The sequence below is a fragment of the Petaurus breviceps genome, unplaced genomic scaffold (assembly GCF_028583685.1).
Source record: "Petaurus breviceps papuanus isolate PSGF00001 unplaced genomic scaffold, PetGlider_PUasm1.0 523, whole genome shotgun sequence".
Taxonomy (NCBI): domain Eukaryota; kingdom Metazoa; phylum Chordata; class Mammalia; order Diprotodontia; family Petauridae; genus Petaurus; species Petaurus breviceps.
Genome location: NW_027186356.1, coordinates 2,772,935 through 2,778,768, shown reverse-complemented (window position 1 = coordinate 2,778,768; position 5,834 = coordinate 2,772,935). Strand labels below are relative to the sequence as shown.

Genomic DNA, 5,834 nt, shown 5'->3' with positions numbered 1-5,834 from the left:
GGGAATTTACTTAGCCCTAAGATAGCAAGGATATGTAGTAGCACTTTGCTCAAGTAGATACAGTCCCACCTTGAATGGGAGCCCTTTCCTTTCCTGGGATGGTACTGATTTGTCACTGATATGGTTACTGAGAGGTTGGACATCTAATGTAGGCAGTGAGTTGCATAATGATGTAGCTGTTGATTAACAGGGTCAAAACTCTTGTCCTGAGATCAGAGGGAGCCATTTTCTCAGATGGAGGCAAGTTGAGGGCCATTTAGGCTAGATGGGTGCTCTGGTTGGCCCAAGCAACCCAGTTGGGCTGGAATAGCTGCCTTGTCCTTAAGGGATCATATGATTTCGTGCCCAGCACAATATAGCATCACCAACCACAATGTCCATATTGGCAATGGATCCTCTCCCCAACCTCTGCTGTTCTTGTAAACAACCCAGCTGTTTAGCATATGATGTCTCAAATGGATCCTAATATGTGCCACAAACAACTGCATGCAGTGGGAAACCATTACCAAAATTCTTCTTTTGGTCCTGACCTCATGAGGAAGAGTCTTTGATTGTCTTGTGCTCTCCAGGCCACAAACCACTTGGCCAAACCCATTGTCACAGGCCAGGAATCACTGGAGATTATGATTTTCTCTGCCCTCAAAGTTCTCTTATCTGCCAGCCATGTAGCCTGAAGCTCAGTCCACTACAAGAACTTTCCAGGATCCTCATTCCCTGGGAAGATTAGTACTACTGAAGTCCAGTTGCATCTCTCTCTCTCTCTCTCTCTCTCTCTCTCTCTCTCTCTCTCTCTCCACACACACACACACACACTCCATTGGTAAATGAAACAAAAATATCATTCCTCAGGAACCAGGTCCTTATAGTTTTGAGCCAATTGGGCTAACAGAGAAGGCAGGATTCTAAGACCTAGAATAGTGGCCTCAGGCTCTGGCATGGTCACAAAAAAATTGTTTGTTAAGGGCACTAACACCGGAGGGACTCAGGCAAGTATGATTTTGAATTACCATATCCATTTAGCAAAAGAAGTCTTCTTGTATACCCAATCTTGTGAGAGGGATGATCTTGTATCACCAAACTCATAATAAACAACTCTGGACAAAGGGTGACTGTATGACTATATAGCTGCAACTAAGGCCCAGGAATAATAAGCACTGATTTTCAGAGTGGCCACTTTGAAAAACCTGTAGTTTTAGAAGCCCAACAGTTGCTTATTTGACCTGGCCTTTGTGGACAGACTGATAGAAGCTTTGCAGGATTTTGCAGGATCAGGAGGGCCCAAGGGAAGAGACTGCTGCACAGCTGCTTTAGTTCTTCTAAGGCTGTAGCCTATTCTGAGCCCCACCTAAAAGAGTCAGATTTGAGGGTAATTTGGTTAATGGGGCCCATCATAATACCCAAGAGAGAAAAGCGGCTTCTTCAAAGCCTAAAGAGGTCAATAAGTTTCTGGGTTTCCTTTTTAGAGTATGAAGAAGCTAGTATCAGTAGCTTATTCTGTACTGTGCCTAGAATCTTCTGGGATTCTCCCACTCACTGTATTCCCCAAAACTTGACTGACTGGACTTGACCACGGACTTTCTTACCATTGATTTCCTCCTTCTTGTCCCACATGTGGGTCATAATCTAATCCAGGGCCTCTTGTCATCATAGCTTCATCTGGCCTGGTCAACATTACATCATCAATGCAGTGATTCACATCAATGCCCTCAGGAATGGAGGCCCCTTTCAGGTCTCTGTCCACCAAAATGAGCCAGGATGAGGGAAAATTTAGGTAGCTCTGGGGAAGGACAGTGCAGTGTTTTGTTTTGTTTTTTTAAATAAACTTGTTTGATAATTTTTGATACAAGACAGCTAAATGTTAGATAAACAGTGAGTTGATTCTATTATGAACAAAGTTTGGCACAGATTCCAGATACAATATCCTATCTGTTTTGTTTTGCATTCACACATTTCCCACTCTATGCAATGATTACCAATTCACCAAATACAGTTTAACAGTTTGGTAGAGATTGAAGAAAAAGATTTGAAAAATACTTATCATTTCTCTTAAAGAGTTAAAAAAAATCAATGATTCTTATAGTTCTCTTCACTTGTAAGATATTTAAAACTGTTTCCTCAAAGCACATGCCATCTTTAAAAAATCAATGCATACGTGCATTCAAACAAAAACATGGAGCTCCATTTTCTCCTAAAATATTTGCATAAAAAATTAAAGACTTTCTGCAAAACTGCTCCCCTTGTATCATTCCAGGACCTCAAACCACAAATAAGCACTTAGTGCAATTCTATTGCTTTTCATTTCTGTAGGAAACACAAAGCAGAAGATGCCTCTGACCACAACTATCTCCTGATGGTTCAAGTGACAGCTTCTCTCTGCTGTATTTAAAATATTCCTTTTTCAACCTGTTTCAGCAGAGTACAAACAGAATCCAGTAGAACATAAGGATCACAGGGCAGAAGAAGAAGGGGGAAAGGGTAAGATTTAATTTCTATCCTGTGCCAAATACTTATAAAAAAAAGGTTAGACAAAAAATTTTGAGATTTTATCAATTCACCCTTTTAAGTTACTTCAGAAAACAGCTCTTAACGAAAATCAAAAGCAGATCCTGAATAACTGCAGTAAAATAGTATCTTTCACATGCGTGTATTTTTTGCAATTCAGCTCATTTTGGTTCTGCCTTAATTTACCTCCCAGGTTTCAAGTTTAACTACGGTTCCTTTCACTCTAGAACGTGCAAGTTCAATAGCCTTAGCTCCCAAGTCTCAAAGTTGCAGACATCCCTGCAACATCCTCTAGGTTATGTGTTCCCACAACTGCAGCAGAGTATCCGGGGAACAAAGCCTCCAATGCCCCAGTCTCCACAGTTTTTTCAGCAGACCCCTTGGCTACCACATTCAGAGTTTATTATAGGCCATCAGCAGCATTTCTTCTATGTGACTTACCAAATTTTTGCTTAAATACTCTCTGTGAATTTTTTCATGGAATGGGCAGAACTTAATAGCTTGGAATCTTTCCAAACTAGTCTTCATCTTCACTACTTTTTCTTCTATGAATAGTATGTTAACTGAAAAACAGGACCAGAAATGCCTAAGCAGCTCCACAAAGGGTTTTAGTTCCAGCTGAGTCATTTGGCATCATCTGGGTTATGACTTGCTGTGGTCCTCCCTGCATAAGTCCTCTTCCAGGGGACAGGGCTATAATGGTACTACTTATAGCACCACTTGAAAGAAACTGAGTTAGTTTGGGTGTATAAATTTCCATCTCTTGCTTGATACTCTGAAAATAATCGATAATGTCATGATTCATTGCATGTTGGAGGAACTGAATTGGAGTTGGGCCATGATAATACCTATCTGACTTCTTCAGGCTTGGTGCAATTGTTTCTATACTATTATTTTCCCCCAAGTCTCCATATATAATGGATTCCTGTAACTTCACCCTTTTGACTGGTGGCTGAAAGAAGACTGAATGCTGCTGTTATGATTATTTTGAGCTTCTGGTTTCCTGAGACCTGCTGCCAGAATCAAGGCACAATGGTGGTCATCTCTTGATCATAGTATTGCTATTCTCCTTTACGGATTTTGAAGAGGAAGTAGATAGCACAGGGGAAACCCCAAAGACCTCATCTAATGATTTATCCTCCAGTGCTCTCAAATCAAGTAGCCGGTTTTTCCTTTCTAGTGATACCATTGCTTTTAAACTCTTACTCATTTTGGCACATTCTGAAAAGAAATCATCTGACCTGTGTCAAGCCAAACCCTACGAAAATAATGGGATTGAGAAAAATCATGTCCAGAATTCTTTTTCTGTTATGTTATGGGGAACTTTTCTGACCATTTCATTTTTACTGGTGGGTAGGTCCTATGTAGGGACTCAAGAATATCACAAGCTAAGTTATACCTCAGGCCATTAAAACCACTGGTCTGGGGGGTGGGCACGGGCCAGAAATGCCCACAGCCTGCTTGCTTCACGCTTAAACAATTCCTAGGCATTGATGCCCTGTCCCACAACCAGGTCTTCATGAGGCCGAAACAAAACAGGGCCTGGTTGCGGCATTCCCGGCTTCTCTTCCCAGTTCGTCTTCGGCCTTCCTCCTGAATTAGGACAGCAACTGCTCCAGAAGGCCTTTCACAGCATCCCCATCCTTCATGGTTGCGCTTTCACTGGAAAAGTGGGAGTTGGTTCTGTCTCCTTCCGGCCTTCCCGACTGATTTTCCGACATTTCAGGCCCGCACAGTACGGCTGCTTGGAAACCTGTCTTGACCTTCTGGGGTCCACACCACCCTTTCTGTCAAGAGGTACAGGGCCCCAAGCTGCTTCTTCTGACGCACCTCCTTTGCCCTCAATACAACTTGAGATGAAGCTGCCATGCCAGCTAGAAGGTGCGCGCTGGAGCGCAGCCCAGGTCCCTGAAGGCTCTGTGAAGCGCGCTCCTCTCTGCCTCTGCCCCTCCCTTCACTAGGCTTTCCTGAGTCTGTGCTCCCCCGGCTCTGGGTAATCGCGCGTCAACCGAGGCCACGTGACCGGAAGTGACGAGCGAGTGGAGAGGCCATATGACAAGGGAGCTTTCCACCACGACATTTCCCCTTCTCCCGCCCTCTCGTATCCCTTGTCTCTTTCACTGGCACCTCTCTCTGACTTCAAACATTAGTGAGCCCCCGCAGACGACCCCACTCCACGATGCACCTCAGACCGCAGCCCGTGCCAGGCCCCCTACCGGAACATCATCAGCTTCAGGTGAGGGAGCATTAGGGCCCTGGGCCGGAAGGAGAGGGTCCAGAACAGTGAAAATTAATGGAATCCTTTCTAGGTGAAAGGGAAGTGGCCAGGCCAAGTCTCGGAGGCAGCAGTGGAGGGGATTAGTTTGGTCAGCAGCTTGCTACGGCTCCCCAGAACCGGGTCACCTGGTCTGCGGCATTGACGATCTTTGACAGCTGCAGTGACTGGCGATGACCAGCTGGGTGCAGGCTGTTGAGGTCTAGGGGTTTCAGAACCCCGAAATTCAAGGGGTCTTGCCCCCAGTGAATTTGACCCAAGCCTCAGTCAGAAACAAGGTTGATTAAAACACCCATTGCGGTGGGCGAGATTTCAAGAATCCTTGCTGTTTGTGACACTTGATACAAGCCGGCCAGACTGATTATGAGCAATTGGGGGGGGGGAGGTGGAACTGGTGCTGAACCTTAAATATAGTGGTCAAGGAGTGGGTCTAGATGGAATCAAGCCTGGTGGTCTAGGGTGGGGCCAGGTGCAGAGCCATAGTGAAAGGACAGTTAAAAAGATTATACTGAAAATGAGCCCCAGGCAAATACCAGGGAGGGCCATGTGGGAAGGTTCAGGGGGGTAGAGTTTTCAGGGCCTATACCCCCTCAGAACTATCTTTGATCAATCCTGGGCACCCAATATTGTTTGGTGTCAACTATATGAGATGGTTTGCTTCAAACTATTCTAAAGGTTTTCATTTAGCCCTACCTACAGACTACCCACTTAACCACACTGAAACTGATTCAGAATACCCATTCCTTCCAAGGTCTGCCTTCTATAGTTTTGCCCTGATTTATCCAAATGGGTGGGTATTTAGCAGATACCTTGGCCTTGAGTAGGGCTGAAAAACCTTTAGTGCCCTGATGCTGAACTCTTCCTATACAGTTATACTAGCACACCCATATGCTGGTTATCAGTTGCTTTCCTATGAATTCAGAAGCCACACCCACGGCCCCCTCCAAGTGAGGGTGCCATTGCCCTCCCTCTACCTACCAAGGTGGTAGCCTCTGTGACTTCTACCCCCATTTTCAAAGCACCTGACAACACTATAAATCCAAGGCACAACTTTCCC

The 5,834-nt window shown here is 44.8% G+C and overlaps 1 pseudogene; it reads right to left on the bottom strand.

Annotated features, from left to right (window-relative positions):
* Positions 1–2,895: 2,895 nt before the first annotated feature.
* Positions 2,896–4,380, bottom strand: LOC138172249 (general transcription factor IIH subunit 1 pseudogene; annotated as a pseudogene).
* Positions 4,381–5,834: the final 1,454 nt, after the last annotated feature.